At 41.9% G+C, this 23,339-nt stretch overlaps 1 pseudogene; it reads left to right on the top strand.

Annotated features, from left to right (window-relative positions):
* Positions 1-5,887: 5,887 nt before the first annotated feature.
* LOC142430510 (uncharacterized) lies at positions 5,888-22,913 on the top strand (annotated as a pseudogene).
* The last annotated feature ends 426 nt before the right edge of the window (positions 22,914-23,339 follow it).

Below are 23,339 nucleotides of genomic sequence, written 5' to 3'. Positions count from 1 at the left end.
GTAACTGTGAACGGTTTGCAATGTCTGTAGATTCATCAAACTGTATGCTAAATATTGGAAGTGGAGCAGATTTAATTTCCTGGATTACCTGATCAAGAATATCAGCAGAAATGTCAGCTATTCTTCTGGGGACAGTGTCGTTAGATAAGGAAATTACACTCAATTTCATAACAAATTCATCTCTGATCAGAACCAATGATGTCTTTGGCAACTGGCAACAGTAAATCCTCAACAATGATGTTGACTATTCTCTGTGCCACCAAATATGAAGATTCAACAGCTGCTACTTTTTCTTTGTGGTACTTGCTACCAATTTCAAGTCTGGCTTTCTTGAGTCTATCATCTTTGCTTCTAACATAGTTGGTATCCTTGCTGGCAAGGTTCCGATGCTTGTTATTAAAATGGAATTTTAGTTTGTTTGGCTTCATGGATTTGGCTGATAGGACTTCACAATAAACACCATATTCCAGTTTCTCAATTCCTGCTGCAATGATTAAAGTAAAACCATACTGTAAAAAATCCTCACTCTATTTTCTTTTCTTAACGTTCTTCTCTACACAATCCTTTGTCATGTAATGGTTTGTGAATGAAAATCATATATAACAATAGCTTTAATAATACAAAAGATGACAAATGGCATAGTTCAATCAATACAGTTCATTAAAGTTTCCTATGGTTCAGGATTCTGTCTTGTTTTCTTTATATACCTGTTACAATCACAAGGGGGGCAGTATTCACATCAACCACAGCTGAATATAAAAAGACTGATCAGCATCTAGATTAAGCTCCCATGGTACAGATGTATATATTTTTTGTAGTTGTTGATGATTTTATATTTACCCAGTAATTGTAATTCATTAAATGTTATTTTACCTTCAATATTGCTGCTTTCAACACAGGAGATGCTTTTAACAGAGTAGCTGCTTTTTACACAGCAGCTGCTTTCTACACAGTAACTAATCTCTACACAGAAACTGCTCTCTACACATGTGTGGTTGGTCCACATAAGTACATTATGGCGCCAACCCTGTCTTATACACCTGTATTTATACAGGGTGTATGTAATGGGGTTGGTGAGATGTCATCACGCCGGGTACTGGTATGTGGGTGTATCTGCATATCGGCAGTCCTGCCTGGAGACAGACGGAGGAGCTGTGTCTTGGTTCCTAAAAACATTGGAAATACGTGTTTTCCGATAGTCTTAAACCACACCTGTGAAAATGTCATTTGTCTCCCAAAGGGGTCTTGACCCACAGGTTGGGAACCACAGCTCCAGCACCATATAGGCTTCCTAGTATTTCTCACTGATGTAGACCAGAAATATATTAATGAATGTGAATTATATCCACATCCAAGTGCCCTATAGAGTTGAAAGCTGAAGCCATCTCCCTGAGGAAGCATTAAGCAAGGACATTGCCGTATAGGTTGCTCCTAACCACCAATAACAGAGTGCACTCATGAAGGAGTAACTGGAGTTTCATTTTCCTATTGACAGTTTTAGGTAAGATAACATATGGGGATGGAGAGACTACTGTGGCAGCTCCAGCGCCCTCACCTTCTGGTTTACTTCCTCACAGGTGTGCATGAACCTTCTGGTTTACTTCTTGACAGGTGTGTACGCCCAAATGCAGTTAGTGCAGTCTGGGGTGTAGGTGAGAACATTTGGAGATTGGTGAAGGTGTCCTGTAAGACTTCTGGAAACACCTTCGCCAGCTACAGTATGAATAGGGGTTGACAAGCACCCAGAAAACGCCTTCCATGGAAGGGTTGGATCAACACCTACACTGGGCACACAGGGCTATGTTTTCTCCTTGAATACCTCAGTCAGCACAGCTCATCTACAGATTATCAGCCTGAAGTGTGAGGACGCTGCCACCTATTCCTGTGTGAGGCACACGCTGTGAAACCCACATCCCGAGAGCGTCAGGAAACCCGGGGAAATGGCCGCTGTGCTCACTGAGGCAGTGACTCCGAATATTTCGCTGAATCCTTTATTTACCAGTAATGCACTTAGAAATGACAGACCAAAAAAAAAAAAAGAAAGAAAGAAATGGCAAAGAAAATTACTTCCTGAGATTGGCCTTACTTTCCTGTGACATTAAATCACCCCTCAATACAGGCGGGGAAAAAAAATCTCAGTATGTAGCCTTTGTTCATCTCTCTGTGTAAATTCTGCCATTACACCACTAAGAACAATGCAGACTCTATGAAGGACTGATTCGTCACCTCCAGAGACAATGACAAGAACACAGTTCATCTGCAAATGGAAGGTTAGAAAATAAAAGACAAGACCCTCTTTTACTCTGTGAGAACATGAGAGGAAGTCACTGTGATCCCAGACACAAACTCCCTGCTGAGAGAGAGCTGGGCAGCAGCGGGCATTCAAGACCCACAGATCACAGGACACACTCAGGAGCAGGTGTAAAGGGACCGTTTCAGGGCTGGTTTCCTGTTGTGGTCTGGGGATACTTCTCCATCTCGCTGTTTCCCCCAAGGGATTTCTCTATTTTTATGACATAGGAATACAATTTAAGAAATATGTAAAATCAAACCTATTGCATGTGGGATGTATAATAATGGAATTGAAATCTCAACAGCAAAAAGTGGGGAGGGAGGAGCAAATTAAAATATAATTTTTATTTATTAGTATTATACTTTACTTATTGATATGTTAAACTTGGTAGCATTTGCATTGTTCAAGTCATGTTTGATAATAGTTGTATTGATTGGATTTCCTTGAAGGCAGATATAATCCTATCACAGACAGTACTGTGTTTCATGATGAGATTAGGAAGATGCTTTCTGACCATGAATGCCATGCCATTCTCTTGACTGTGCTGTTCCCGGCATAGTAAATCCTATGATTTTATTATTCACATTGGCCAATACCAGTCATTCCATTTATGCTCACTAATGCATAGGAGACCAATCAATATTCATGCATCTCATTTATTTTTGACAACTTCGAAGTTCCCTAAATTTGTAGAATGCAAAATCCAAGTTCTGGTCCTTAGAAGACTTTCTCAGCTGTTTCTCTTTACCTTGAGTCGTGCCCCATCAGTAAATGAAGATGCTGAGGGCTCCACTCCCAGAGGATTTACCCAAATCACATCCTTATGTCCGTCTCCCCTCCAAAAAATCAGTCTCTCTTCAGTCACATTTTAGGGCCTTCGAATTTGATGGGCCCATCCTCTGGCAGTAGCTTCAAAAATTTCCTACTTCCTTTCTGTAAGCTTTCAGTATCCATCAAGGCTTCAAAGTTATGCATCAGGTTTTAGCAGCTTCTTCCTCTGAAGAGAGAAGGGGGGTCCTTCTGTATTGCCTGTTCCTAGCCTGGAATCTTTGCTGAACTCTGCTCCCTTTCGGTGGCCCTGCTGGCAATACACATTACACTGATATATTTCCAAGCATGCCAGCAAAACACAGGCCACCACAGTATGCTGAGCTACTAGACAGGTGGTGAGAATATAACATTATTTCTTCAAAATATATAAAATAAGTTCTAGCTAATATTTTAAATACAATAAATGACAGCATAATGCAACCAAATAGTGGAGTATTTCAATTCAATATTTTCAATTATGGACTTAACATTGAAATAGAAGATCCATAAGGACACCAAGAATTAAATAAATAAATTAGTCTAGCAAACTAGAGTCAATGACCAATATATAGCCTACTCCACAAAGAAAAAAACATATTTGCTCCCATTAAGATGGGGTTTATTTCAGAAATAAAGTTAAGCATTAAATAGATGGAAATAGAAACAGAAAAATAGATAGATAGATAGATAGATAGATAGATAGATAGATAGATAGATAGATAGATAGATAGATACAGATAGAAGTCAGCTACAAGGTATGGACAGGATATATAGAGAAAATAAATGATAGCTAAATTGATAGTTCAGTATATTGGTAGACCAATTAACATATTTATGATAGATATATATAGCAGAGATAGGAAAAATATATAGATGGATAAGAGAGAGAAAGAAAAACTTGTTAAACAGACTCCAGTGTCATTGTATATTCAGGTTCAAGGGTTTTGGCTGAGTCCAGGAAGATGGTGTCCAGACAGCACTCTTGTCTGTCCTGACATAAATTGGAGAATAAATGCACGAACTACAACATGTGGTGTTTCATCAGGAGTAAGGTGTTGTGCATGGCTTTTATAAAACAATGACTCATTCTTCAAGAGTCCCCACAACAGGGATGTATCACATATTTGAGTCATGTGGTGATGCAGATAAAGTAAGTGAAGTTGTGTGAGACCAGATTGTAACCACCATGAAGGGAAGGTTGGATCTATGGAACAGGGTCTCAGGCCAAATAGACATCTGACCCTCATTCAAGACTCAGTGCATGGGGAGCAAGATACAAGATTCCTAGCAGAATTTGGAGCCTTCCCTACCCCATTTTCCCCTGTGTCATGGTTTTTAGTCCTCGTCATGCCTCTGAGCACCGAGATTTAGATGTTTTTAGCATAACTGTCAACCTCCAAGAACAGAGGGAGGGAACGAGGCATGGACATAGGACATCTTCTCTGGGTCCTGGCTTGCTTCTTGGAAGATCCCGGTGCACACGACACAACCCGAGGTTCCCTCTGCCCACCAGAGGAGACCTGAGGGAAAAGCATTCTAATGATGCTTTATCTTTACTTTTTCTGTGGATTGTGTAAAGGTATAGCAAAAAGATTAGTGTTCATTCAACAATTCATACACTTTTGTTTATTTTATTGACTACAATACACAAACTCCTGTTACAAATACATTTTCTTTCCAAACATTCTGAATTTTCCCTGAATAAATGATGCCCTTTTAAACTCAGACGTTTGATCATTCTAAGGGAATTGTATCTCCCCAGGACTATTGCTCCCTGGTAGGCTTGTCAATTATTTGGCTGGAAGTTTTTCAAAGGGGTGAGTTCGGTCCCACACCTGAAGGGATGCTGACAGCTGTAGTTTCAGGACTTCCACAAGTCTACCGAACCAGGAAGCCTAGTCTTTGTATTTTTCTTTTCGGTGTGGGTGGATGCATTGTTTCACTTTTTATCCCACTCTACCCAAGACCTTTTAAAATCCGGATGTAGGACATTGTCTTTGTGGGCTGTTATGTCAGCGGTTCTTGGTGTTCCCTGAACCCCAAGGCCTCCTCCTCAGAGAGAAAAAGTTAACACACTGATGGTTTTCTTTAGTTTAGATCAGAGTAGACCAGAGAAATGTTTAAGGACAGATTATGAAATTGATGGAGGTGAAATAGTCTCCATAGTGGACTTTTAACTTCTGAACAGAGCTACACTGTCAGAGAGATGGTGACAAGGGCCAGGTTGATCATGAGTATTCAGAGAGTGATACACTCACCTTTAGCTTTAATCTGCACAGGTTTGTCTGACAACTCTGGGTAAAACTTACATTCCCTGAGTTTTGTTTTCTCTCCACAGGCAGCAGGAAGCACATGGCAGACCTGGACGCTAGGATACACCTGAGAGTCTATAGAGAAGGGGCCATTCAGGAGATCGGATTCTTCAAAGTCTTCACTAAGTAAACAGAGGTGCTTTCTGTCTTGGGCATATTTCCCCACAGACATTAACAAGGTACCATCTGTGTGGGACCCAGGCTTCTTGAGCTGCAGATTCACACTGGGTTTGAAACTACTCCTCCCGGGTGTGGACTGAGAGATGCACTGAGTGGAGAGCCACCGTTCAGTACTCTCCATGATCGAGGGGACAGTGCCTGTGTGTGTGTGTGTGTGTGTGTGTGTGTGTGTGTGTGTGTGTGTGTGTTGCAGGATATTACTAGGATCAGGTCCTGTCCCTCCCATCAGTCTCAAGACACCCACCTCCCCCAGCCTTGGGTTTCCAGGGTTATAAGGCTGGAGGAGTCAGACATGGAAGGTAAGGCAGAGCAGAAATATGCAAAGTGGAAGACATCCATTTTAGACCCACAGGTCACCTCCACAGGGAAGCACCCTCATCACCCAGCTAGGGACTTCAGTGTGATTCCTTTCCATCCTCCTTGCAAGATGGGTCTGCCCCCCTAGCTCTCCTCCTTGCTCTTCTCCCAGGTCAGGATCGCCACAGGGTTTGAGACGAATGGAGGGTGTGTGTGTATGTAGGAAATCTCTGATCTCTGAATCTTACCTCCACAGGTGTCTGTGCTCAGGTGCAGCTGGTGTAGTCTGTAGCAGAGCTGAAGTGACCTGGGGAGTCTTTGAGGATCTCCTGTAAGACATCTGGGTACAGCTTTACAGGAAGCTAGATTGGCTGGATTAGGCAGACACCTGAAATGGGCCTGAAATGGATAGGGATGATTCATCCCAGTGACTCTGACACCAGGTACAACCCTCCTTCCAAGGAAAAGTCACCATCTGCACAGACAACTCCATCAGCACCATGTCCCTGCAGTGGAGAAGCCTGAAGGACTCAGATACGGCCATGTATTACTGTGCAAGGGACACAGTGAGAGAAATCCCTTCCTGAGAGGGGCAGAACCCTTAGCCTGATGCAGCTGCAGAGCAGGAGTCTCAGAGGCATCTCAGTCCAGCACCAGAGGACACACAGTCTGCTGTCTCATAGAAAGTGAGAACAAGAACACAGGCCACTGACACGACAGGGAGACATCTTCCCATGTGGGGGCCATGACGCCTCTTACTGAATCGGGGTTCTCTGGAGTGACTCACTCTATGACTTCTGAATAACCGCAGGGCTACAGAGCAGATGATATAAGGTTTCTTCATTAAATCCTCAGAGTTCAGCCCTTTCTTCCCTTGAAGAATGAGCAGGGGCATTGTCATAATAGGAAAGAAATTCCTCAGCTTATTTTTCCCCTCACCAAGACCATTCCCAGTATTACTAGAACTTCTTCCTAATTAGTATTCCAAAAGATCATCGTTGCTTTCTAACTGGATTCAGTTGCCTGCATTCAACTTGATTCAGGAAACAATTTTGTATAAACACCTGGTGGAGTGGTGTCGCTGTGGCATTAGCAAAAGTCTCATGGATCCCAGACCTTATGCCGGTCAGTTACACTCAGGAAAATGGTTGTTTGGTATAGTTTCCTGGTTAAAAGTGGTCTCCCCCCGGAGGAGACTCCGAATCCTCCTGAGCCAGGACGACCTTGGTTAAGAAATGTCTACCTCCTTCCCCCCCCCCTTATTTTTCTTGAAGATCCTGGTCCTATCATGAGGTCAGTGTCAGGGAAGGGTATTTTGGATTGATTAGAGTCAGGCAGCACCCAGGGAGAGGCTCTGGTGTACAGCGATCTCCTACTATAAGTCACTGTAATTTTGACCTTGACGCTGACCGAAAACAGTTCTCCCTACCCCTGACCTCTGTGAGCACTGAGGACACATCTGTGTATTACTGTGCAGGTGGACACAGACAGGGCAGTGTGGCCCTCACATAAACTATCCTGCAGGACCGCTCTGGGGCTGAACTGCATGGATCGTTCAGACCAGCAGGTGGCGCTCAGGACAAACAACACAGGCCCAGGATCCAGGAGCAGCTTCAGAGATGAGCACAGGTGGATCTTTCTGCGGGGTCTTCAGTTGGTTTTGTTCCCACAGCTCTCAAACTGGTTCAGTGGAAGCTCTTTTTACAATTGTAGGGAGTGTACTAGTGTCTCCTTAATGGTAAGAAAGAAACTCTCACTGTCACCTAATTGATTGCAAACCAAAGGTTTGAACTACCCCTGTAAAAGGTATTTGCATAGAAGTGGTTGGTATTGCAAAAGTCTGCAGTGTGATCTGCGATTTTACTTCTTGGTTTCAACTTAGTTAGTTGAAAGTGTAGAAAATACGAGTGATTTATATGAACAAACCTGGAGTTTGTATGAAAGTGCCAACATGATAGCCAGATAAATAGGCCCCATGGGGCAGAGATAAAAAGAGGGGTGGTGATGGTGAAAGCTAAGTATTGCGCTTCTAGCCACAAGTTCACTTGGTTGAAATCCAACATCCTCCCTTCGGGGACTATCTTCTCTTAAATTATAACAAAGAGAATGTCCCTTAACAAAGGGCAGGAAGACAGTAAAACCACTACAAGTTGGTATCTTATGAAGGTGAAAACTTGTCACAAAAGTAAAATACAAATATCACCCACAAAATAAGAGATCAGAAAGTGGTAAACTTATGCCCTGTCAATGGTGGAAAATTTGTGAGTCCAGTGGGCTGAGGATTTAGGGTTGTCAGGCCGCCCCACTGGGTCCTTGCTCTCACCAGATTCATTGTATGTTTATTCACTGTACACAGTGGTGTCTATTAACAATATTATATCCTCACGACCTAAAACTGGAATGACTTTTTAAACTGTTCCTGTTATGACGAAGGTAAAACAAATTTATTTTACTTTTATTTTGACATTTAGAGAACTAACTTTTTCATATAGTGAATTTTTGAATAAATTCTATGTTTCTGAAAGTTATTGCAACCTGATATCAGAAGTCGAGAGTGTTTAAGAATAGACATATGTTTCTTTTTTTAAATTTTTAAACAATTTATTAGGGGCTCATACAACTCTTATCACAGTCCATACATATACATACATCAATTGTATAAAGCACATCCATACATTCCCTGCCCCAATCATTCTCAAAGCATTTGCTTTCCATTTAAGCCCTTTGCATCAGGTCATCTTTTTTTTCCCCCTCCCTCCCCTCTCCCCCCTCCCTCGTGTGCCCTTGGTAATTTATACATCGTTATTTTGTCATATCTTGCCCTATCCGGAATCTCCCCTCCCCCCTTCTCTGTTGTCCCTCTCCCAGGGAAGAGGTCACATGTGGATCCTTGTAATCAGTTCCCCCTTTCCAACCCACTCACCCTCCACTCTCCCAACATCGCCCCTCACACCCTTGGTCCTGAAGGTATCATCCACCCTGGATTCCCTGTGTCTCCAGCCCTCATATGTACCAGTGTACAGCCTCTGCCCTATCCAGCCCTGAAAGGTAGAATTCGGATGATGGTAGTTGGGGGGAGGAAGCATCCATGATCTGGGGGAAAGCTGTGTTCATTGGTACTACCTCGCACCCTAATTAACCCATCTCCTCTCCTAAACCCCTCTATGAGGGGATCTCAATTGGCCGACACTTGGGCCTTGCGTCTCCACTCTGCACTTCCCCCTTCATTCAATATGGTATATATACATATATATATATATATATATATATATATATATATATATATATATATATATATATATATATATATATACACACACATACACACACATAATATATACATATATCTTTTTTTTTGCATGATGCCTTATACCTGGTCCCTTTGGCACCTCATGATCGCACTGGCCGGTGTGCTTCTTCCATGTGGGCTTTGTTGCTTCTGAGCTAGATGGCCGCTTGTTCACCTTCAAGCCTTTAAGACCCCAGACACTACCTCTTTTGATAGCTGGTCACCATCAGCTTTCTTCGCCACATTTGCTTATGTACCCATTTGTCTTCAGCGATCCTGTCATGGAGGTGTGCAGTCAATGATACGAGTTTTTGTTCTTTGATGCCTGATAACTGATTCCTTTGGGACCACTTGATCACACAGGCTGGTGTGTTCTTCCAGGTGGACTTTGTAGCTTCTGAGCTAGATGACCGCTTGTTTATCTTCAAGCGTTTAAGACCCCAGTCACTATCTCTTTTGATAGGCGGGCACCATCAGCTTTCTTCACCACATTAACTTGTTCACCCACTTTGGCTTCAGCAGTTGTGTCGGGAGAGTGAGCATCATAGATTTCCAATTTAATAAAAGAAAGTATTCATGCATTGAGGGAGTGTTTGTGTAGAGGCCCAAGGCCCTTTCGCCACCTTAATACTTAACCTATAAATATAGACACATCGATCTATTTCCCCATCCTTCTATATATATTTGCATGTACATGTCTTTGTCTAGACCTCCATAAATGCCCTTTGACTCCTAGCTCTTTCCTGCATCTCCCTTGCCTTTCCTCCTGCCCTACTACCATGCTTCGTCGCCACCTTGGCTAGAGTATACCTCTTCTCTAAGCAACCTTACTCTTGATCATTTCCCACCAGGCCTGCCACTCCCCCACTCTCTACCATTTTGGGCCCCATGTTGTTCCCTTGTTCCTGTGTTTGTTAACACCACTTCCTTACTCCCCCCACCCCCCCACAGCAAGTCCCCCCAGAACTGTCGGTCCTGTTGTTTTTCCTCCAGATAGTTCATCCAGCCTGTCCTATTCAGACAGACCTGTGGAGACACTAACATGCACGAAAACAAGACAGAGAAAAACAAAGCAACAGTATACAACCTGACAAAAAAACAACAAACCACTGACAAAGAACAAAACACTTCACAAGAGAAAAGCTTGTAGTTAGTTCAGGGATCGTTTGCTGGCCCTTAGGAGCGTTTTCCAGTCCAGTCTGTTGGGGTACCACGCCCTGGCCCCAAAGTCCACTTTCAGCATTCCCTGGGGACCTTGCCACTCCATTCCCTTGCTGTTCCGCTGCATTCCCCCAGTGCTTTGCCTCGGTGTGGGATCAGGTCAGGTGCAATTCCCACACTGTTTCCGGTGCTGTCCCCTGTATCGCCCTTAGTCACTGATTGGCATCATTTCTCATAGTGGGGCCAGCCATGTTGTTCTCTCTGTGGACTGACTGCTCTACTCAGGAATGTCATCCTCACGGCCTGGTGGGCCAGGCTGTGTTCCACTCTATCCTCCTGCCCCTTCATCTGCTCCCGTGTGCTCTGATCAGATATGTCCATCTCCCGGAGCTGCAGAGTCAATGTCGTCCTTTGGAACAAATTCTTTTTGGGGGAGGGGCAGGAATCCACTTAATTTATGGTGCTGGAGCCTGCCTCCCAGACCTCTCTACTGGTTCCGTACTCCACGCCAGGATATTGCATTCACACCTTGTGGCACTGGGTTGAAGTCTGGTCCCACTTTCCCTGTGGAGATATAAACAATACCCTCCCCTTGGGTGGACTAGTGCCCCATGCCCCCACTCCCCAGATGAAAGGGCAGGAGAGACTAGTTGATATTTCACAGCAGGAAAATTATATATGTATTTGAAAGTGAGTGACTAACATCATGAACCTGTGTGGAGTGATCCATGCTTTTATATGGCCTTTCTGTCTACTGCTTTGTCCTTCCCAATAAAATAATGGGGAAGGCCATGCAAATAAGGTGTATGAAATTAGAACAAGTGGGACACACACACACACACTTTCCTCTTGTATGGAAATTAACACACACCCTTTCCTCTTGTATGGAAAGTATCTCAACAATGCGCCCTCCACCAAAGCTGTGAAGGGCGGGCCCAGAAGTGCATGTTACCAGCGTCTGGCATCTATTTCGGGTCTTTGGCGGCCCCAGTAGTCATGCGCAGAATCCTGTGACACCAGGCTGCCCTGCCTGTCAGGGCCAGAAGTCTTTGCGCCTCTCCCTGAATGACAGAATTCACTGGATGGACAACCGTTTATAATTGCATTAGGACTTCTTTAAAGTTCTGAGCGCTCCAATTTGCAAAAAGTGGTGGCCTCCTTGGTTACAGATTTGGTTGCTAACTGCTAGGTCAGCAGTTCAGAAATACAAGCCACACCTGGACAGAAAAGCAGAGTTTCTACTCTTTTCAAGAGTTACAGTTTCGGGAATCCACCCGGGGCAGGTCCAACTGCTCCTAAAGAGTCTCTATAATCGGAATCCACTCGATGGCGGTGAGTGGGGTTTTAGGTTTCGATTGCTGATGACACTGATGACTCTGGCCATTTTCCGCGTCCTCATTTTGATTAAGCCGCCATTAAATTCTCTCTGATCATTAACCAAAGATATGGATCATCTCCCCCTCCTGGAGAATGCATTAGAAAGTACATTGCCTGCACTCCTCTGCAGCCAGCCCTCTCCGCTGACCTGCTTCGGTGTATGCTTGATGGAGGTCACCTTACTGAGGACAGAACAAGGGACATTGTCGAGTCTTGCCTTGCCTGGCTTTTTATGAAGGTCCTGGACCACTCATGTAAGTTTCTTCTATTGAATAAGGTACATGTCCTAGTCATGGTCCCTTTCCTGCTTCTGAAGTCCCACCTGTACCTGTGATGTATTGATCTGCCACCAGTCATGATCTGTGACATGCCTTTTGTTCTATGCCCTGTTATCCAGGGCCCAGGCTGTGAATCCTCAGATGTTCTTTTGATCTTGTGCTAATGGTCTCCCTTATCCATACGGTGTGTGTGTGTGTGTCTTTTGTTTTCTCTTAGAGTTCAAAAAATGTTCTCCTTAAATTATATTTGGCATAGGGGTAACTTTTGTACCCTAACACACAATTTGGATCCTAAATGACTCAAGATACAGTTCTACTTTGGGGCGGCATCTTGACAGCCATACCTGCAGCTAAAGTGTGGCCCTGCAGCCCCTTGGCTTCTGTCTTGAATGGGCAAGTGTTGCAAAGGTCTTTTAGTTCTGCAGATAAGTGCCCACTCTGTCCCTTAGCCGCACGGACCTCTGTGTAGGTTGGCAGATAAATACTCAGATGTATATCACTTCACGTATTAATCTGCTGCCCAGAAGCACTCAGCTGTCTTGTTCTGTGGCCTGGAGATTGCACTGCTCTGTCTCAGTCTCTTGGTTCTGCTGCCACCTTGTCTCTGTTGCTGCTTCTCCCCATCACTTCCTCTATTGTGCCATAGCTCTGTCTTCTGCATTGAAGAGTTTCAATGCAAGAATCTGGGATCCAAAGACCCCTACTCCTGGCTAGTTTCTCTCTCTCTCTCTCTCTCTCTCTCTCTCTCTCTCTCTCTCTCTCTCTTATGGTAGTGAGATCCCAATTTGTGGCTCAGAAATGTCTCAGTGAAACCTAACAGAATGTCCAATGTGACTCATCTCCAGGTTAGGTTTTTAGGCAGCTTATTTGCATAACCCAAAGTCTCAAGGGTACCAATCTATTGTTTGGCAATTTTCACAATTCTCTTAAACCAAAAAAACCAAACTCACTGCCATCAAGTTAACAGTGACTCATAGTGAGCCTGTATGACAGGGTACAACTGCCCTATGTGGGTTTCCAAGACTGTCACTCTTTAGTGGATTAGAAAGCTATGTCACTCATGAAAGAAGAAATCCCCATCTTTCTTTCTAGGAGAAATTGGTGGTTTCCAACTGCTGAGCTTGCTGTTAGAAGCCCAACAGTAACCACTATGCCACCAGATCTCCTTTTCCTCATTCACATTATTGGATGACACACCCACCTAAATATTTGGAAGGTGTTAGGCGGCCACAGCAAGAAAGACGTACAGGCAAACTAACTACATTGGGTTACTATAAATAATGCTACGTTAAAAATGTTATTTGCCTTGGAGTTCAAAAGTGCATTCACTATGGGGGGATGTATACTTCTTACTTCATATATATATTTAAATTTCAAAATAATAGGTGATATATGTGTTTAATATGGAGCTGTGGTTTTGACAAGTGTTAAGTGTTGGACTACTAACCCATTAGCTGCCTGTCGTGGCTTTCAAGCCTGGGAAATGCTGTAGAACCATTCTCCTGTGTTCTATCGGGTGCTTATATGTGTAACTCTACTTGATGGTGAGTTTTAAAGTGTTTCTAAAGTGATTGTACAATTTGCAGTTCTTCTAGCAATATAATCTTCAGTTTATAATAGTTCTTTATATAGCCCATTTCAAATTTTCCAGATGCTTTAATTAACATCATCATCATAAAGGTTCATTGATTTGTCATTCTCCTTGAGAGTCACACAGTAAGGAATTGATGCTCTGTGTGCTTTGAGGTAGTGGTCCAGGTTTATTGTTTCTTGTTTTTGACTTGTGTATTTGATTATCTAATCTATATTTATTGTAAAGTCATCTATTACTCATAGGTCTGAAAATTATGAGTTTTCGCTTTTATTGCACATGGTATTAACATGTTTTCTGTCACTCAATAAGGAATAAGGAGATCGTTAACAGTATTAGGGACTGTGTTAAGAAGATGGACAGGAACACTTATAGCATCTGGACCTAAATTTCTCGCATTATATCAGCTTGCAGATTTTCACCAACCAGCAGCTTAGAGGAAGAAGGAAGTGCCTGGTTTGGGTATTATTATTTCTGGGATGTCCTCATGAGAGACTGAAATGTGTGAGCATCATTGGAGCTGATACAGATAAGACAAACATAGAGCATCCCCATTGGGAGTGTGATAAGGACCAAAGAAAATGACCAAGGCTCAGGTAATTCTGATGCGTTTTATCCTTTTCTGTATTTCCTACTGGAAGTGCAGAAGCCTGTATAATACTGATTCGGTTCATTGGAAAGTAGAAATTTGAAATAGTAGAAGTTAGAGATGAACTTTGACTCTGACTTCAACATTGGGATGGAGAAGTTTAGGAATATGTTGATCACAGGAATAACACTAAACTACTGACATTGAACATAATACATCACTAAGAGATTCTTTGGATGATATTAGCTTTCAACTGATAATTCATTATTCTATGGGCAACCCATGAGAATCATTCAAATTTAACACTATGCTAAGTTTTTAAGGAGATATAAGATCACTTCTTTAGGAGAGTCCATTCCATGGGTTTTATGTTTGAGTAAGGTTTCCGTAATGTTTCTTTCTGAAGGTGGTGTTTAATAATCTCCCAAACTGCAGCATTCTCGTTAATGCATCTGAAATGGGCCTTGTAGGAATACTAATTTTAAAATGTTTGATGGCTTCTCACTTCCTCTAATTAGAGATGCAGGAGAGAGAACCAACCATCAGCATTAGCCCTGATTCATATGAGGGACAACTTAAACATAAATCTACCCTCCAATGGTTTTCCAGTTCTGACAGCAGTTATCTTTACACAGTTCTCTCCTTCTCAGATCATTAATTTTTTGCAGTGGCCACAAAGAAATTACAGTCCACAATACAGGTACAAGTTTTATTAAGTAACAAAATGTAACTTGCTAACAGTATCAATAGGATAGACATTGGAATATATAGTAAGGAAACATGTAGGCAGATTTGTTATTCTTCAGAGCAGGCCTGCTCTCTGTGTCCCTCTCAGACTTTGTGCCTTCTGAATATAGGCTCATTTCTTGGTTCCATCTGTATCAGTTCATCTATATCGGCTCCTTAGTGATAATTGTCCTCTTGATCTTGCCGGCCTGTTCCTTGATCTTGGCTGGAAAGCTCTGTGTGGACCTGTCACTGTGTCCCATCTGCCCTGGTCATTATCTTCATTGGCATAGCTGTTGATCCATGAATATTACAGTTCATTTGCAGGACCATCAGTAGACCTGTCCCTATGAGGTAGAGCTTCAGGAAGCTCCATGATTTTCCCTGCTGTATCTCACAAAACCAAATAGCCATCAAGTAAATAAATCCCTCTTCAAGATGTGGAAGCTGGTGAGTCCCAAATCCATAGGTCAGGTATCACTCTGGAGCAGTGGTTCTCAACCTTCTTAATGCCACAACCTTTTAATATAGTTCCTCACGTTGTGACCCCAGTTCATAAAATTATTTTTATTATTACTTCATAGTAATTTTGCTACTGTTATGAATTATAATGTAAGCAGGATGTGTTTTCATTGTTACAAATTGACCATAATTAAAGCATAGTGATTAATCACAAAACAGTATGTAATTATATATTGTGAAATATTTATTTCTAATGACAAAAAAATGAAATTTTGTTTTGAAGCATGTGTAGCATGGGTAATAGTTTTCACACCCGGTACTCATATGTTGGGGTGTCTGCATGTGAGTGGACTTGACTGGATACAGATAGAGGAGCTGTATCTTGGTTCCTAAGACCATTGGAAATATGTGTGTTCCAATGGTCATAGGCGACCCCTGTGAAAGTGTCATTTGACTCCCACAGGGGTTGAGACCCATAGATTGAGAACCGCTGGTCTGGAGGGTTCTCATCATTGATGTGTTTGCAAAGGCTGATGAACCAGATCACCAAGACAACAGTCCACTGCCTCACAAGGTGAAGTTGTTGAATCTGGTCAGATAATAGGTTGCAGGGGCTGAGCAACCCAAATGGGAAAGTCAGACCACAAGCTGTTGGATCATGGAGTGGCAGAAGCTTTTAAGTCAGTTCAGACAGGCAGCTCGCAGTTGTCATTCAGGGTAGTGCTCTTGAATTTCTGGAAGCTGCAAATCCCTAATCCATGGGTTCGTTCTGAACTGCGTGGCTGCAGGGGCTGACAAAACCAAATCAACAGCTCAGAGGACAGGCTAATGCCTCACCATCTCCTCTCAAACCCTGCCTGCAGGCAGTTCTCTTTCTCCCTCTTAATATGATGGCATCTTGGGCCAACCTAGCACCTTCCCTGCCTAGGCAAGATTAGGAAGGCTCCAGAGAGCCACCCAGCAAAACTAAGAGGGGGCCCTTGGGGAGCATGTGGTGAAAGATGGCACGTTCAAGAGGACCTTGCAATTAAAGTAAAGGTAATCCGGTCCAAAGTAGGCTGAGGAGAATTTGTCCTAAGGTTGTCAAGAGGAGCTTGTCCTAAGGTGGCCATTAAGAGCTTAGAAAGTTGTTCTGCACTCAGGAAGGGAGATAATGTCTACGAACATTCTGATCTTGGTTTTGAGTTATAGCTTCTTGTTCCTGATCCCGAGTTGTACCTTGTTCATTAATAGACCACTTTGATCTATTGAGTGTTGTGTGACCACAGCAACAGATTATCAAACCCAGATGTGAGACAGAGTGGTGTGGAAGGACTGACTTGTTTTAGAGTTGACAAAAAATGTTGGAGAGTAGAGGTATGTTTGACCTCCCCCATCTGCACTGTTCCTGATACTTGTTGCCCCTGAAGGGACCGAGCCTTTTATAATGGTGATGCCGGTAGAAACCCTAATTGCATTTAATAAAAAACAAGTGTTTATCTATTTTATGTGATTATAAAGCTGATCTATTTCTAGAATATTCAGATAATGTCACTGGAACTCAGAATCCTCATGTTATGAGTGGATGCATTGTTGTCAGGCACTGGGGTCCCCAACACTCCAAAAGTGATCCTCAGGAGTGACATTGCAATTGTGGGAAATATTAAAAGACAGAGAGCAGACAACCGGACACAGGGGCTCTCTTCCGATGTCAGGACTGAAAGAGTGAATATATTTTCCAATGGGTATGTATAATGGAGCTTACAGATCTTTCCATAAGGCGTTCGTGTCATGCAGTTCGTATGTACATAGTTAATGGGTCATATCATAAGCGGGTAAAATTCTAAACAAGCAAGATGCTGAGTTATCATCTTGACCAAGTGTTAGTTGACTTCAAACCGGTCCTGTGCCCTCCCCAGGTGTTTGCTACATTTATGTTGGGCTGGCTCTAGAACCTGATTGCTCTGGCCTCCAGATAACCTTCAGGCATAGTGAAGTAGCCAGGCACAGAAATGATTCATCTACTATGGGAGTTTCTTTAAGTCTGCTCCTTAATGTAGAGCTAGCTATTGTGGGGGGGGGGGGCACAGTATTTGACCTGGAGAATGTGTATTTATAAACATTTATTTCTCAGAACACTGGAGATCTTTATAAAATTAGGGCTAGTTTTCTGGGCCAATGGTCATGAATGTAGACGTAAGGTAAAATATTGTCTACCACGTCCTCAATTAATGACACATTATGGAATGCACTCCCACAATAGTTTTTATTACTGTTTTGCTTTCTTTACTGTAAGATTTTTTTAAGTTTTCAAGTGGATAATACTTCATTAAGTAGACTCCTCTTACTACAGGAACCACTGACATTCAACGATGTGGCTGTAAAGTTCACCCGGGAGGAATGGCAGCTCCTGAACCCTGCTCAGAAAACCCTATATCAGGATGTGATGTTGGAGAACTATCGCAACCTGGTTTCCATTGGTGAGCAGAATTCTCAAGTCATTGACCTCGTCACTGGCTTTTCCTGTCTTATGTGTTAAAACTTTGCAGTGTTTGTGGTATTCTCAAAGAGGTCGATTCTCATTGCATTGTCCCATCCTAGGTTAGTGGGTTAGGTCTTCTACCCTTGGTAGAACACTATTTACTTTGTTCCTTTCAACATTATTTTCCTAAAAATACAAAATTCTGCAGGCCTTACAAACTTTACGTTAATGTTGGTGTCTAAGATTCTATAATTTCTCATAAACAGGTTAACTAGTCGTCACCCCAGAAGCTTTCTCTCAGTTGGAACAAGAGAACTGTGTTTGGTATTAGAAGCAAGCTATAGTGGAATTTTCTCAGAAGCATGGTCAAAATACCTTAAGGGGAATTGGCAGGGGTAGTTGATTCAACAGGGAGAAGGCCTCATATTTATGATAGGTGTCCGAAAATGCATACAAGTGTGTGCTACTTTGAGTGTGAGAGTTCACTTGTCCTAGATGTTGAGGGAAGTATAGCTGTAGCTCTTAAGAGATTAGATTTCCATTTTCTTGTTTTACACTATTGTATGTTTGCTTCCATAATTTTCTTTAACATTCTGAAATTTTCCCTTCTTTTATGTTTCCACTTTACTATGAAAAATGTTATCAGCTTAGAACATACTTTAGCACTGTACCTTCAATATTTTTGTACCTGTAAGAGTAGCCTTTTGGTAAGTTAGCTTTCATGTCATCCCATATCCCATCTGGTCTCTGTCATTAGTCTTCAGTCAGTCTTATTCCTCAAGTTTATTCTTTACATAGTCTGTCTCTAAGCTTTGTGCTCTAGCTACTTTGGCTAGCTTCTACTTGGATTTGAGCAATTTATGATCTGTTCCACAGTTAACCCATGGGCGTGTGTTGACTAATGAGCTTCTCCACCGTTTCTTTCTATAGATGTGGTTGATTTGATTTTCATTTGTTCCATTCCAAAAGATCCACATGTGTAGTTTCCATTTCTGGTGTTTAATAAGGAATTTGCTATGAATTCATCATTAGTGTAAAAATTTTATCAGTACACCTGTATGTCATTTCTGTTACTAAGGTCACATTTTCCAAATACTGCTACTTTCCCCAAATTTTACATTCATCAGTGTGCATGATTGTATGGTTGATCAATGTCAGGCTGAAAAATTCATGTGAAATTTTCAATATATATTTTTAAAATATTTTATTGGGAGCTCTTATAGATATCATAACTTCCAATAGTTCAATTACATGGAACAGCACTATACAATTGTTACCAGAGTACATTTTCTTCTTAAATTCCTTGATGTCAGCTCTCCTTTATCCCCTCTCCCCCTCTCCCCTCAATTTCTTTATTGTGGAAAACAGACCCTGGATGAAAGTGTGATCAGCCTTATCTCTATACTCCTGACCATAGGGCTTGGAAGACCAGTACTAGTGTTGGAAGAAAACTACCACAAGCTCCAAAGCTTGAACTGCTAATGCACAATCTCCAGACAGAGTTTTCCCCACAACTGCCCTCCAGTAAGATGTTAGTATACAGCTGCTACAGGGGTCTGACTTCTTGCTACTCAGCTGAAAGATGCCTAGCTTTGAAAGCAATCAGTTTCCCTTTGTTGCTCTCACTCAAGGAATCAACTATCCCTTTGTCCCTTTAATGCCCCCTGGATGGGTCCTAAGGGACAGTTGTGTAATTGAAGGGCAGATATAAATAGGCTTTGTATTCTTTCACCAGTTTATATAAACTCAGGGCATGCAGCTCCTCTCCCCCCCTCACCTCCCCCCTCACACACCCACAGGCAGACACTCCCTACCTAAGAAGGTAGGCAGGATCTTTACCCTGGGAATCCCTGAAATAATTGGATGAGCAACTTAAGACCAGTGCTGAGGGTAGTTGGAGTGGAGTAACTGTCTCCTGAGCGGGGAGAACAGTAACAACATGTCTGCTTTTGTAGTGAAACCTGCTGTCAAATAGTAATTAGCCATGCGCTTGTATGAGGTATCATTAAGTAGCACTATAATGAGAGGATATTGTGGGGATGATTTTTAATTAAGAGAATGTGACTGGGACTCTTCTCCAACTTAGTGAATGCTTCTATGTTTGCTTTAATTGGCGCACAAAACTAAATAACACTTGTACTAACTGGTCTTGCTTGCAGGCATGTGAATATTAGCCTACCACTGACAAAATTATGCATCAGGGAAAATATTGCAGTGTTTTTGGGATAATGAATATGATGCCAATCTTCTTGAATTTGTCAATCTCAGCCTTATAAACCACTTGATTATCTAATTAAAAACAGCCAGTACCAGTCTATTAAAGTTGAATAATGAATACACTATCAATTTTTTACCATTCCATTTTGCTTTGACAACTTGCAAATATTTCATGATAATATTGCATGTATCCCATTTTCCAATTACTAAAGGATGTTTGCAGCTATTTTTTCTCATTTTCAGTCATGCCATGTAAAGCACTGAAGGTCCCCAAACCTCGTCCTCCATCCACATCATTACTATTGACTGAACTTTGAGGATTTATTACTTCCTCAGTGTTATTTCATTGCCATTAAACCTGAGGGGTTCATGTTCTAGAAATCGATCACCAAATCTTCCTCCCAGTCCGTATTTCTGAAGATTGCACCAAGACCTGTGCACCATGGATGGCCCTGCTTGTATTTGAAACACTGGGTGGCAGTGCTTCTGGCATCACAGCAACCTGCATGGCACCACAGGATAGCACTGTAAGATGAGTGCTGTGAGCTAGAATACAGGCTCCATAAACATAAAGAATGTGTTTCTGTACCATAATCCCTTTCATATATACCTGTAAAAATGACTTTCTCCCAAGTAGGACATTCTGCATGTTTCACATTCCCAACTTTATCTAGCACTTAGTTGTCTTTCAGTAAAGATTGATGAAATGAATACATCTAACATCTACCATCTGGAATTGGCAAGTCTTATCACTCCTGTGGTCTATTGGTCTTAATGTCTTTCTTCTGTTATGTTTGTTGTATGTTTTCATGTACCTCTTTAAGCAAATATCAATTCTGTGTCCATTCATCACTTTCACATCCAACCTGATTTCTAAAATAACTATTTTTATCATTTGAATTGTTTACATGATTATATTTCGTCCAATGAGCAATAAACATTAAGCATAGTGTTTTATTTATATTCATATAAGAGGGTTGTCACTAAAGATCTACTTTCTTTCAATGCGTATTTTAAGGGGTCCATTGTAAACCAAGATGTTGAAAAGAGTCAATGTTCTGTTCTTTTATAGAAATCCAGAAAGATGATGACCATTTGCTTGAGCACTTGCAATGTGAAAGATGCATTGACAGAATGGAATGGTGCTACAAATGGAATACATATTCTCAGCATAAAAATAATTTTCCTCCAAAGGAAACTTATGAGATGTTTGGATTACATAAAAAAGTTGTAAAATCAGATTTAATCATTATAGAATTAAATCATAACAGAAGCAACAAAACACAGAATTCAGTTGTGTTCAAGGAAGATGAGAAAACTTTTCTCCATATTGAACAAGCGCAATTTTGTACTGAAATGAAATTCCCTGAGTGAGAACCACCCAGGCTCATGAAGTCACAATGCAGTCAGCATCAGGAGTCTGATAAAATTGAGAAACCACACACTGGCGATAAATGTGGGACAGCCTTCATCGAGGACTCTGTACTCTATGAGCACCACGTTATTGATATACTAGATAAGACCTATAAATGTAGTCAGTGTGGGCAAAAATTCAAGAAAGTGTTCAAACTCAATGAACATTATCAAAAAAGTCATGAAGGACAAAAGCTATATAAATGCTTTCAATGTGGGAAAACTTTCCACAGTATGTCATACCTCAAGGGACATCAGGAATCTCATGTGGCAGGAATGTCCTATGTATGCAGTGAATTTGGGATAGGCTTCACCAGGAAGAGTGATCTCACTGCTCATCAGCAAACTCATACTGGAGAGAAACCCCATGTATGTGGTCAATGTGGAAAAGCCTTTATCTTGAAGAATGCACTCACTGTTCATCAGCGAACTCATAGTGGAGAAAAACCCCACATATGTGGTGAATGTGGAAAAGCTTTTATCAGAAAGAATAAGCTTACTGTTCATCAGCGAACTCATACTGGTGAGAAATCCCAAGTATGTGGTCAGTGTGGAAAAGCCTTTCTCAGGAAGGATGGTCTCACTTGTCATCAGCGAACTCATACTGGAGAGAAATCACATGTATGTGGTGATTGTGGCAAAGGCTTTATCCAGAAGACTTCTCTTATTGTTCATCAGCGAACTCATACTGGAGAGAAACCCTATGGATGTGGTAAATGTGGAAAAGCCTTTATCAGGAAGACTGCTCTCACTCTTCTTCAGCGAACTCATACTGGAGAGAAACCACATGTATGTGGTGAATGTGGAAAAGCTTTTATTAGGAAGAGTAAACTTACTGTTCATAAGCGAGCTCATACTGGAGAGAAATCCTTTGTATGTGGTCAATGTGGAAAAACCTTTCTCAGGAAGGATGGTCTCATTGTTCATCAGCGAACTCATACTGGAGAGAAATCACATGTATGTGGTGAATGTGGCAAAGCCTTTATCTGGAAGCATGCTGTCACTGTTCATCAGCAAACTCATACTAGAGAAAAACCCCACGTATGTGGTGAATGTGGCAAAGCCTTCTTAATGAAGAATGATCTCACTGTTCATCAGCCAACTCATACTGGCGAGAAACCCTATGTATGTCGGGAATGTAGAAAAGCCTTTATCACAAAGACTGCTCTCACAGTTCATCAGCGAAGTCATACTGGAGAGAAACCCCATGTATGTGGTGACTGTGGCAAAGGCTTTATCCAGAAGACTACTCTTTCTGTTCATCAGCGAACTCATACTGGAGAGAAACCACATAAATGTAGTGAATGTGGCAAAAGCTTCATTCATAAAGGAAATCTCCAAACTCATCTACAAATTCACAGGAGAAAAAACCTATGTATGTGGTGATTGTGGTAAAGCTTTCAGCCAGACGCAATGCCCATCAGAGTTTTCACACAGGAAAGAAGCCCTTTGCATAAATTAAATGTGGAACATCTTATATGTGGACGTCAGATCTCATTAAATGTGAGAAATTTTCAACAAGAAAACCTTTCATTGGAGTTAGTGTAACAAAGCTTTCAAAACAAAGAAAGAGGTGCTGGAGTTTTACCTGGGACAAGTGTGTGAACTGACAGTTGTGACTTACTATATGGGTACCCATGTTCTGTATTGCTGTCACTCTGCTGACATGGCCCACCATTTTGGGGGCAGATGACCTTCCAGATTTCCACAGAGTGTTTGCTCTTCCAGCTTTCAGTGCCTGAAAGAGAGCTGAACCTGGTGTTTCTGGATCACAGATGTACCAACCAGTAGAGTGGCCATCCAGATGACAGTTGTGCCTGCCACACTTGCATGCTCTTTGTTACATCCCCCTCCTGCCAGAGACAGCACAGAAGTACCATAAA

This window comes from Tenrec ecaudatus, chromosome 17, assembly GCF_050624435.1.
Source record: "Tenrec ecaudatus isolate mTenEca1 chromosome 17, mTenEca1.hap1, whole genome shotgun sequence".
NCBI classification, from domain to species: Eukaryota; Metazoa; Chordata; class Mammalia; order Afrosoricida; family Tenrecidae; genus Tenrec; species Tenrec ecaudatus.
The sequence above is the reverse complement of the archived record's forward strand: the minus strand, read 5'-3'. Positions and strand labels throughout refer to the sequence as shown.